The 11,961-nt window shown below is 36.0% G+C and overlaps 1 pseudogene; it reads left to right on the forward strand.

Moving 5' to 3' along the window:
* Window positions 1-216: 216 nt before the first annotated feature.
* LOC107582923 (N-acetylglutamate synthase, mitochondrial-like) lies at window positions 217-10,169 on the forward strand (annotated as a pseudogene).
* The last annotated feature ends 1,792 nt before the right edge of the window (window positions 10,170-11,961 follow it).

The raw sequence follows: 11,961 nt of genomic DNA on the forward strand, positions 1-11,961 counted from the left end.
GTGTGAGAGGCCGGCAAAGGTAACCTGATGTAACTGTTCGCTTTTTTTTCTTTTAGCTTCTCCTAACCGCCTTTGTCTTTCATGTCTTTTGCTTGCCATCACGAGCCCACTCTCCTTCACGTCAGTTTCGGATTCTTATTAAGCAAAAATAGATTGCATTAGCGCCCCCTTTTGTCGGCAGTCAACGTCACTTTATCGGACACTTTTTCTTTGATGATGAACCAGCCAGGACGACGGCCAGTCCGCCCCTGGGTCCAGGTAAGGGGCGGAGTCCGGCGGCCACACGCGCTCCCCTCTCCGGTCCGGGGCGCGACGGCTTCTTCCAGCGGCTTCATCCTTCTCTTTGCCCTTGGCGTTTGAAGTGACTAGACGGGCCGGCATCCTGGCCCGACGGCCGTATAATGGGTGCGGTTCTCGTCCAAACCGCGGGTCCGGCAGCTCACGGTGCGGGAGTCCCTTTACCTACCCTTCCTGGACCCACGAGGACACCAGCGTGCATGCACGGGGGAAGAGACTAGTCTCTCGAGGAGAGGCGCGCTCGGCATTTTAACAGCGGTGGTGATGAGGCTCCATTCGCTTCAGGTGTGCCTCATCACATGCTGCCAGACCTGGATGATTCTGCGCCTCTCCTCTCTCACACACCCACTCCTGTCGGGAGCCTGGCGAAGGGACGGGGTGACGATGTGTGTGTATGCATACAGTGGTGTGAAAAAGTGTTGGCCCCCTTCCTGTTTGTCACACTTTAATGTTTCAGATCATCAAACTAATTTAAATATTAGTCAAAGATAACACATAGAATACCATTAAATAAATTATATTTAAAAAAATAAACATAATTGACATAATTGAAGTATAATTAAGATTTTTTTATTTTATATAGGCTATTTATACTTTTTAATAAATTCCTCCTAATATATTCAACCTATTATATTATTTTTTATAAATAGCTTATAAAATAACATTTTAATGTTTATAATACTAATATCTCATGTGCTATTCCAATTTTATATACAGTGAGTATATATTAAATATTAATTTATACATGTGAATTATTTCTTATTAATTAATTTGTAAAATATATTTATATTTATAAATATAAATATTGTTTTTAAAGTTGCATGGTTTTTGTCGCTTTTTTATTTTATAAAATAACAATTTAAGCCTATTTTACAGCTCGTATTATTAACAACTATTAATCAATTATTTTTTTTAAATATTCATGTAAATATAAATATTGTTTTTAAAGTCTCATTGTTTTTAAGTTTCCATTTTAATAGCTTCTATCTTTTTTCTTTTTATTTACTATATAATAAAAAATAAAAAAAACCTTGCTACGTGTACTGCATTAAGCTAACTGAGACTTGTGATAGCACTTGTATATCATTGCTCTTTTGTTGATTTTGACTGCTTTTATTGTCCTCATTTGTAAGTCGCTTTGGATAAAAGTGTCTGCTAAATGACTAAATGTACATGTAATAAAATAAAATTTTAAGCCTGTTCCACAACTCTATATTTATATAGGCTAATAGTATACTGATGCAGGAATGTTATTTTATTATAATTTTATCAACTATAAGTGTATATTAAATATAAATTTATTCATATAGATTATTTATTATTGATCAATTCATTTGTAATAAATATTCATATAAATAAAAACATTAACATTAAAACAAAAAATTTAAATCAACATTTTTAAAGTGGCATATTTGTACAAACCCGATTCCAAAAAAGTTGGGACACTGTACAAATTGTGAATAAAAACAGAATGCAATGATGTGGAAGTTTCAAATTTCAATATTTTATTCAGAATACAACATAGATGACATATCAAATGTTTAAACTGAGAAAATTTATCATTTTAAGGGAAAAAGAAGTTGATTTAAAATTTCATGGCAGCAACACATCTCCAAAAAGTTGGGACAAGGCCATGTTTACCACTGTGTGTTTTTTGGAATTGGGTTTGTACATTGTAACCTGGTTTAATCAGAAGCTGAATTTGAACATTTATGTGAAGACTCTGCTGACTATTCATCCAGGCTGCTGCCCAAATTGCTTGAGTGTACAAATCCTTTCTGTCATCCGTTTTTGTTTTGTTGACTCTGTAGACAACTGAGCCTTTTTTTTGTTTCAGGAACACTGGTCAAACAAAATGAACTGTTAGGTAGGTTACACTGCAGATATCTGACCACTTAATAGCCTTAAAGAAGCAGACTCTTTCTGACTAGTCTAAATGATAAATAACAGTTATGTTTATTATGATTGTATTTATTCTATAAAAAAAAAACTGTTCCTCGGGGTCATGACATTTCAAATATCAAAATGTACTTAAAGGGGTCATATGATGTTGCTAAAAAGAACATTATTTTGTGTATTTGGTGTAATGAAATGTGTTTATGCGGTTTAAGGTAAAAAAAAAACCACATTATTTTCCACATACTGTACATTATTGTTTCTCCTCTATGCCCCGCCTTTCTGAAATGCGTAGATTTTTACAAAGCTCATCGGTCTGAAAAGCGAGGTGTGCTGTGATTGGCCAGCTATCCAGTGCGTTGTGATTGGCCGAATACCTCAAGCGTGTGACAGAAATGTTACGCCCCTTACCATACTGTGATGCCCTGTCCGGCCGGAGCGATGAAACAAAAACATTAAAAACCATTATAAACGAGGCATTTGTTGCATCCAGTGGGGACATAATTACGGATTATAATGACTTATACTGTCTTTTTACGCATTGCGTTGCATCGCGCCACGTAAACATAAAACCATGTCTGCATTTGTGATCGGAGAAATGACAAACAACAAGCGCTACTCTACACTGCCCAAAAAACTCACGTTTGTATCATCAGTGGCAAATTCTTTAAATATAAAAAATGTACTTACAGTCTGTGAGTCAGAGCAGCCGGCATTGTACTCTTCCAGGATCAGGAAATGCGCTGCACACATCTGAATATTTGGGTTGAACTGTTCTGGAACAGTGTTGTAAATACAACTTAACCACTGATTTCTAGCCGTGTCCTCTTTTGGAAGGCCAAACAAAGTAGTTTCGTTTTCACACCGAAATACACTGCATCACACACTGCGGCCTTGAGTAAGCTGCGGCCTAGAGTATGTGGAGGCCGGCTTGAGTGAGCGTAGGCCGGTGAGCTTGAGAACGGTGCGGCCGGCGGATTCTACGAAGGAGCGTCTGGCAGGCTTGCGGCAACCACATGTCATGACCCCGGGCTGGACTCCGCTTCGTCCACGGTGAAAGCCGATCTGGCGATCCACAGCGCGAAGTTGATGTATTTCCTCAGCAACCAGCACGGATCAGCTCTAGGCATGACGAAGCGATATCGTCCTCTTTTGGAAGGCCAACCAAAGTAGTTTTGCTTTCACAACGAAACACAGCGCCTTCATGACATGGTGGCGGCAGCAACAATACTACAGCGAGAATAAAAGTTACGCCTTCTTTCTTTGCGAGAACATTTGGGCGGCGTTAAGCAAATCTTCCCAGATCGTGACGTAGGTACAGGTGCATCTCAATAAATTAGAATGTCGTGGAAAAGTTCATTTATTTCAGTAATTCAACTCAAATTGTGAAACTCGTGTATTAAATAATTTCAATGCACACAGACTGAAGTAGTTTAAGTCTTGCGTGTTAGAACGAGCCGTTTTAGGTAGGTTGACTCTTAACTTTTATAAAGAATATCTCTTTGCATTTGAGACTTTAGTCTTTGCAACTTTACAGATCTTCTTTATGCACCAAGAGCTTGTAACACTCCAAAGAGAAAGGAAAAATTGAAATCGCATCATATGACCCCTTTAAACTAAAAAAAAAAATTCAAAAAAGTCAAATAAATTGTAAAACATAATGTAAGATATTAATTAAATAATCTTTATTATGTTTACAACTAAAAATTATTTTATACTTTAATTTATATAAAAATTTTATTAAATATATTTTCAATATATATTTTTATGTACAGTCTGAAGCTGATTTTTGCTTTGTCTGCAGGTTGGCACTTCCGTGTTTGATAGCCGTGAAATGGTTCAGAGTCTGGCTTTTGCGCCCTAGCTCCTGCAGTGAATGAATATGAAGCTTGTGGTGGTGATGGGATTGCGTAGAGATAGAGGAAGAGGACAGCGCCAAAACTGGGACTGAATCCTCCCTCGCCAGGACTATGATGGTGAAACACTGTCAGGCTTTAACAGAAGCACTTCAGCACAACTCAGCCAATGTGATGCCCTTCTTTAGCTCAGAGGCCCTCTTACAACTGCAGCACACTCAGGATGAGAGCAGTTTAGCAGCCACTTTAACCAAGTGATAATGGGCTGATAATGGAGTCTCCTATTTCTCTCACTGAGTCTGTGTGTTCTCTGTCTGCATATACCAGCAGTGGTCCCCCAGTTCTTGTGGACTCGGCTCTTCTGCAGTGGGCTCTGGACTGCAGAGTCATTCCGTTGGTCTGTCCAGTGGGCCGCGATGAAGCTGGCCGCTCTTCTGTCCTCAGTCCGATCCAGGTGACAGCAGCCATCTCGCAGTCACTGCATCCTCTTAAAGTCATATTCCTGAACAGCTCAGGGGGCATCCGCAACCAAAACCACAAGGTAGGGGCAAGATGTGAATATGACTAACAGAAATATTTGTATTATATAATTTTATTAATAAGTGTGTGTGTGTGTGTGTATTGAGGCCCAGGGTGTAAGGTTTACCTGCACTAACTGCCCAGTGTTACATATATACTACCATTTCAACATCTGGGGTCAGTTACTGTTCTTTTCAACTTTCTGTTCATAAAAAAATTAATTAAGCAGCACAACTATTTAACATTTATAATAATAAGAAACGTTTCTTGAGCAAATCGGTATATCAGAATGATTTCTGAAGAATCATGAGACATTGAAGACTGGAGTAATGACTACTGAAAATTCAGCGTTGCCATCAAAACAATAAATTACATTTTAAATTGTAGTAATATTTCACAATATTACTTTTTACTGTATTTTTGATTAAACAAATGCAGCCTTTGTGAACCCTTCAGAACTCATAAATGACACAAAAGATCTTCAGATTGTCACACAAGCCCTGAAAGTAGAATCCAATCAAACAAATGAGACAAAAAATATATACTCTGTCATTTATTTATCGAGTGTTACTTATCCGCTTCAAGTCTGTGATGACAAGACATACTAATACATGGTTAAATAATCTACTGAATGATAATTCAAATAAAAATTATGTGTTCATCAGTAGTTGATGCAAAGTTGAAACACTTCTTAAACCTGAAATGATTTTTGTAAATCCAGTGGTCAAATGTGTAGCTACCTGACTAATGTACTACGGTGGCCGAGAAGTGCAAAGCAAATCACAATTCTGAAAACAAAATAACAAATTACAAACATAAATGCAAGTCTAAAAAACAAAATAACAATTCAGAAAGCACAACAACAATTCAGAAAACATTATAACAAGTCAGAAAACACAATGACAAATTCGAAAACAAAATAACAAGTCAGAAAACACAACGACAAATCCAAAAACAAATTTACAAGTCAGAAAACACAACGACAAATCCAAAAACAAATTTACAAGTCAGAAAACACAACGACAAATCCAAAAACAAATTTACAAGTCAGAAAACACAACGACAAACCAGACAAACCGGAAGAGGTAGGTATAGTTTGAGACAGCGCCATTGGTTTGGGATTACTCACCGCTGACTGGACGAGACATCTGTCAATCAACGTATACAGGGAAGAACCAGCCGAAGAACAGCAGAGTCGTGGTAGAAAGTTCGGAGAAGGTATTAAAGTAGCTCAGTTTAAATGTATTGTATGAATTGCCCTTACTATGGAATAAAAAATAATATACCAGCAGTGGTCCCCCAGTTCTTGTGGACTCGGCTCTTCTGCAGTGGGCTCTGGACTGCAGAGTCATTCCGTTGGTCTGTCCAGTGGGCCGCGATGAAGCTGGCCGCTCTTCTGTCCTCAGTCCGATCCAGGTGACAGCAGCCATCTCGCAGTCACTGCATCCTCTTAAAGTCATATTCCTGAACAGCTCAGGGGGCATCCGCAACCAAAACCACAAGGTAGGGGCAAGATGTGAATATGACTAACAGAAATATTTGTATTATATAATTTTATTAATAAGTGTGTGTGTGTGTGTGTATTGAGGCCCAGGGTGTAAGGTTTACCTGCACTAACTGCCCAGTGTTACATATATACTACCATTTCAACATCTGGGGTCAGTTACTGTTCTTTTCAACTTTCTGTTCATAAAAAAATTAATTAAGCAGCACAACTGTTTAACATTTATAATAATAAGAAACGTTTCTTGAGCAAATCGGTATATCAGAATGATTTCTGAAGAATCATGTGACATTGAAGACTGGAGTAATGACTACTGAAAATTCAGCGTTGCCATCAAAACAATAAATTACATTTTAAATTGTAGTAATATTTCACAATATTACTTTTTACTGTATTTTTGATTAAACAAATGCAGCCTTTGTGAACCCTTCAGAACTCATAAATGACACAAAAGATCTTCAGATTGTCACACAAGCCCTGAAAGTAGAATCCAATCAAACAAATGAGACAAAAAATATATACTCTGTCATTTATTTATCGAGTGTTACTTATCCGCTTCAAGTCTGTGATGACAAGACATACTAATACATGGTTAAATAATCTACTGAATGATAATTCAAATAAAAATTATGTGTTCATCAGTAGTTGATGCAAAGTTGAAACACTTCTTAAACCTGAAATGATTTTTGTAAATCCAGTGGTCAAATGTGTAGCTACCTGACTAATGTACTACGGTGGCCGAGAAGTGCAAAGCAAATCACAATTCTGAAAACAAAATAACAAATTACAAACATAAATGCAAGTCTAAAAAACAAAATAACAATTCAGAAAGCACAACAACAATTCAGAAAACATTATAACAAGTCAGAAAACACAATGACAAATTCGAAAACAAAATAACAAGTCAGAAAACACAACGACAAATCCAAAAACAAATTTACAAGTCAGAAAACACAACGACAAACCAGACAAACCGGAAGAGGTAGGTATAGTTTGAGACAGCGCCATTGGTTTGGGATTACTCACCGCTGACTGGACGAGACATCTGTCAATCAACGTATACAGGGAAGAACCAGCCGAAGAACAGCAGAGTCGTGGTAGAAAGTTCGGAGAAGGTATTAAAGTAGCTCAGTTTAAATGTATTGTATGAATTGCCCTTACTATGGAATAAAAAATAGGGGTTGTCTATTTACATTTAGTTAAATATAGCTGTATTTTGTCAGCTCCAGTGGTGCAGTTGGATAAGTGTGTGCCCTTGGCTTTTTGACACGATCGACCCGAGTTCGATCCCACCTTTTGCCAAACTTTTTTTTTACTCTCCCCTTTCCAAATCTTGTATTAGCAATGGATTCCATTTACACTAAGTGAAAATAGCAGTATTTTTAGCAATATGCTATTTACATTGTAATTTGTTATTTTGTTTTCAGAATTGTGATTTGCTTTGCACTTCTCGGCCACCGTACTAATGACTAGTCTTTGTGTGAATGTCCACAAAACAACTTTAACATTGTGCTTCATCTTAGAATTTCAAATCAATTATTGTAGCACAAATGAAAGTCAACAAGACTCTTCTTTTTCAGTGTACCCCACACAACCCACACGTAAGTAGATGTTGACTTGTGCAGTTATCATTGGAGCATCGCTGTCTGTCAGTATAGTAATGCCAATAGACATTGGCATCTTTCCTGACCTCTGGTTGTTGTATGGATCACATCTTTCAAACTGGCATACAATAATGTACCCAAATGCCTGACTTCCACAACAACCTATTCTTCATCACTGCTCTCACCCTCATTGCTTCTATCCTCCTTGGTCCTCAACAATTTGTTTTATTACTACAACCTGATTTTCTGATGCACTCATAATCACTATCATCAATACTTTCTGAAATAAGTACAGATTTGTCTCTCCATCTTCCAAAAATCTTACAAAAATTAACCTAAATCATAAGGCTATTATACTGCCCGCCAATGCTGGTCAATAGTGCCAGCTACACAAAATATGGAAGAACTTTGTACATGAAGCTCAGATTTGTTGGTCTCTGAGTTGTTGTTTTTATAAAAGTGCATTAAAAATGACCAAAAAACTTTAGAAAACATATTTGAATGTACAATTATATTTTTTATAACTTTTATATGTATTTTCTAGTCTAAAACGAGCTCACTCTGGAGCCTTGAGAGAATGCGACCTAACATGTGCTAATGTCTCCTTTACTACTTAGTTACCAAAAATGTGAAGCACATGGCTAATAAATAAAAAATGTACTGGTTGAAGGGGATGTCATTTGACATCTCTAAAATAAAATTGTGTTGGTTGAACATTAACATTGTATTTTAAAATACAATTTTCTTAGCGTCATTTATAAATGATGATATCCCATAGAGAGTTATGTAATTTAATCTAATTACAAGTAAAGTCTTAGGCACATTAGTATTTTTAACAAAAAAGAAAAAAGTATTTTGCTGTACTGTGACAGTAGGAAATATCAGTTTACATTTCCAAACATTCCTTTTGTCATTAATTGTAATTGCAATAATCCAGTGAGATATTTGTATGTTTAGGAGTCCGGCGACAGCCAGTGCTCCACACAGAGATCTGATCTCACATCACCCAGTCTGTCTGGAACGACATGAAGAAACAGAACAAACTGAGACAGACTAAATCCAGAAGAATATATATAGTTATTATTGCTCTTATAAGTCGCTCCAGCCGGACAGGGCATCACAGTATGGTAGGGGACGTAACGTTTTCGTCACACGCTTGAGGTATTTGGCCAATCACAACGCACTGGATAGCTGGCCAATCAGAGCACACCTCGCTTTTCAGACCGATGAGCTTTGTAAAAATCTATGCGTTTAAGAAAGGCGGAGCATAGAGGAGAAACAATAATGTACAGTATGTGGAAAATAATGTGTTTTTTTAACCTTAAACCGCATAAACACATTTCATTACACCAAATACACCAAATAATGTTCTTTTTAGCAGCATCATATGACCCCTTTAAGAGCAGGCTGCATTCCATTTACCTGTCTTTGTTTATATATGTCAAGCCTTATTTATTCTTTATAGCCAAAGAAAAAAGACCTGTCAAAAGTGACACAAATTGCTCCCTGTAACCAGAAAGTTGAATCTTTGGGAAATGAGAGTAAATAAATAGGAAATGTAATATTTACATAATTGAGTGAGGACAAGGTTTAATATTTAACATAAATAGTATTATTATTGTTAATTGTATTTTTGAAAGCAATGCTTGTGATCACATTCTCACAAGTTATCATTAAATTATTTGACTGAAGATTAGCTACAATTTATGAAATGAATCATTTTAAAAAATAAGTTACTAATATTTTCAGACCTGGATGAATTTGCACAAATAAATTTTACCAGGCGTATAAAAAATTACTTTGACATGCAAAAAAGGTTCATATAAATTTGTATTTTATGATTTTGTCATGTACAATCACATGCAGCACATTGATAGGCATGTTCTAAACAGACATTCATGTGACAAACAAGATTGATGGTTAAACACAACTCACTCATGACACAGCATACCAAACACACTCCATTACATGCCGCAGTTGCACTGTTTTTAATGGCTTGTGGTGAACCAGGGACATAGTTTTAAAGTATTCTGCTTCTGGAATATGAGCTTAATGAATCTGCACTTGCGTTCTGTAGCAGGTACAGTGCGGCTGCTATAATCACCACAGAGCCTGTGAACAGCGGCACTCCATACCTGGACAAATTTGTGGTCAGCAGCAGTAAACAAGGCCAGGGAACCGGTCAGATCTTGTGGGAGTGTATTCGTCAGGACTTGGGCAAGCTCTTCTGGAGATCTCGCGCTACAAACCGCATCAATCCCTGGTGTGTTTTGTCCTCCACGTTGCCCTGTTGTGATTCCCAGTCATTAATGTCTTATCTGCTTTCAAATCCTCAGGTTCTTCAAGCACTGTGATGGCAGTTTTGTAAATGGTTGCTGGATTGTATTCTGGCTCGGCCTTTCGGACATCCGTGAGTCTTACGAGTTGGTGGAGTATGCCAAGTGCCTTCCTGACTCCTCCTGCTCCCACATCGCAACCAGTGTTGGGGAGTAACCAGTTACATATAACGGAATTATGTTATTTAATTACAAAATAAATGTAATTGTAATCAGTTACAGTTACTGAGAAAAAATGTGCAATTAAATTACAGTTACTTATGAAAACAATTACAAAGGGGGTTACATCTGAATTTTTCACACACCCACATACAGATTTAATTGATTTCTTTCATAATTACATTGACTGCTCTAAAATGTGAGACACCTACAGTACCGGTCAATAGTTTGGGATCAGAACGATTTTTTATGTGTTTTTACAGGAGTTTATTTTGCTCATCAAGGCTGCATTTATTTGATCAAAAATACGGGAAAAAAATTAATATTGTGAAATATTATTATAATGTAAAATAACGTGTTTCTATTTTAATATACATTCAAATGTAATTTATTCCTGTAATCAAAGCTGAATTTTCAGCATCATTACTCCAGTCTTCAGTGTCACATGATTCTTCAGAAATCATTCTAATATGCTGATTTATTATCAGTGCTGGAAACTGTTGTGCTGCTTAATATTTTTTTGGAAACTGTGATACTTTTTTTCAGGATTCTTTGATGAATAAAAAGTTAAAAAGAAGAGCATTTATTTAAAACTGAATTTTTTTTCTAACAGTATACACTACAGTTCAAAAGTTTGGGGTCAGTACATTTTTATTCTTTCTTTTTTTTAAAGAAATTAAAACTTTTATTCGGCAAAGATGTGTTAAATTGATAAGAAGTGATAGCAAAGATTTATATTGCTAGAAAAGATTTATATTTTGAATGCTGTTCTTTTTAACTTTTTATCCATCAAAGAATCCTGAAAAAAAGTATCACAGTTTCCCAAAAAATATTTAGATGCACAACTGTTGCCAACACTGATAATTCTAATAATTATCAATATAACTTGTTTAAGGATCATGTGATCCTTTATACTGGAGTAATGGCTGATGGAAATTCAGCTTTGCATCACAGAAATAAATTATATTTTAAAGTATATTATACTATAAGTATACACTCTTAAAAATAAAGGTGCTTCAAAAGGTTCTTCAAGCGATGCCATAGAAGAACCATTTTTAGTTCCACAAAGAACCATTCAGTCAAAGGTTCTTTAAAGAACCATCTCTTTATTACCTTTTTGTAATCTCAAGAACCTTTTTTCGCCACAAAGAAGCTTTTGTGAAACATAAAGGTTCTTCAGATGTTAAAGGTTCTTTATGGAACCATTTAGACAAAAAGGTTCTTCTATGGCATCGTGAAGCACCTTTATTTTTAAGAGTGTAGGGGACGTCGTTGCCTAATGGTTAGAGAGTCGGACTCGTAACCCAAAGGTCACTTTATATTAAAATAGAAACCATTATTTTATATTGTAATAACATTTTGCAAGATTTTCTGTATTTTTTATCAAATAAAGGCAGCCTTGATGCATAAGAGACTTCTTTAAAAAACATTACAAGTCTTACTGATCCCAAACTTTTGACCGGTAATGTATGTTTCAGGCGTTTAGGATACAGAATAGGACACATGCTTATTCAATAACTGTTTAATTTACTATTTGGGTTTATGTATATGCTTTATTTTTTAAGATTAAAAGTTTTTTCCAAGGCATTGTTAGATTCCAGTGATCCATGTAGTAATCAGACTTGAGTGCTACTGTAAGGTTAACCCTGCCTGGTTTAAATGTTTGAAAATGATTAACTTATTGAAAACATTCATTAGAAATTTAAAAAAGTAATCAATTGTAATCAGTTACATTACTTTAATAAAGTCATTGAAATAGTTACACTACTTATTACATTTTTAATAGGGTA

The sequence above is a fragment of the Sinocyclocheilus grahami genome, unplaced genomic scaffold (assembly GCF_001515645.1).
Source record: "Sinocyclocheilus grahami isolate Dianchi unplaced genomic scaffold, SAMN03320097.WGS_v1.1 scaffold48.1, whole genome shotgun sequence".
NCBI lineage: Eukaryota > Metazoa > Chordata > Actinopteri > Cypriniformes > Cyprinidae > Sinocyclocheilus > Sinocyclocheilus grahami.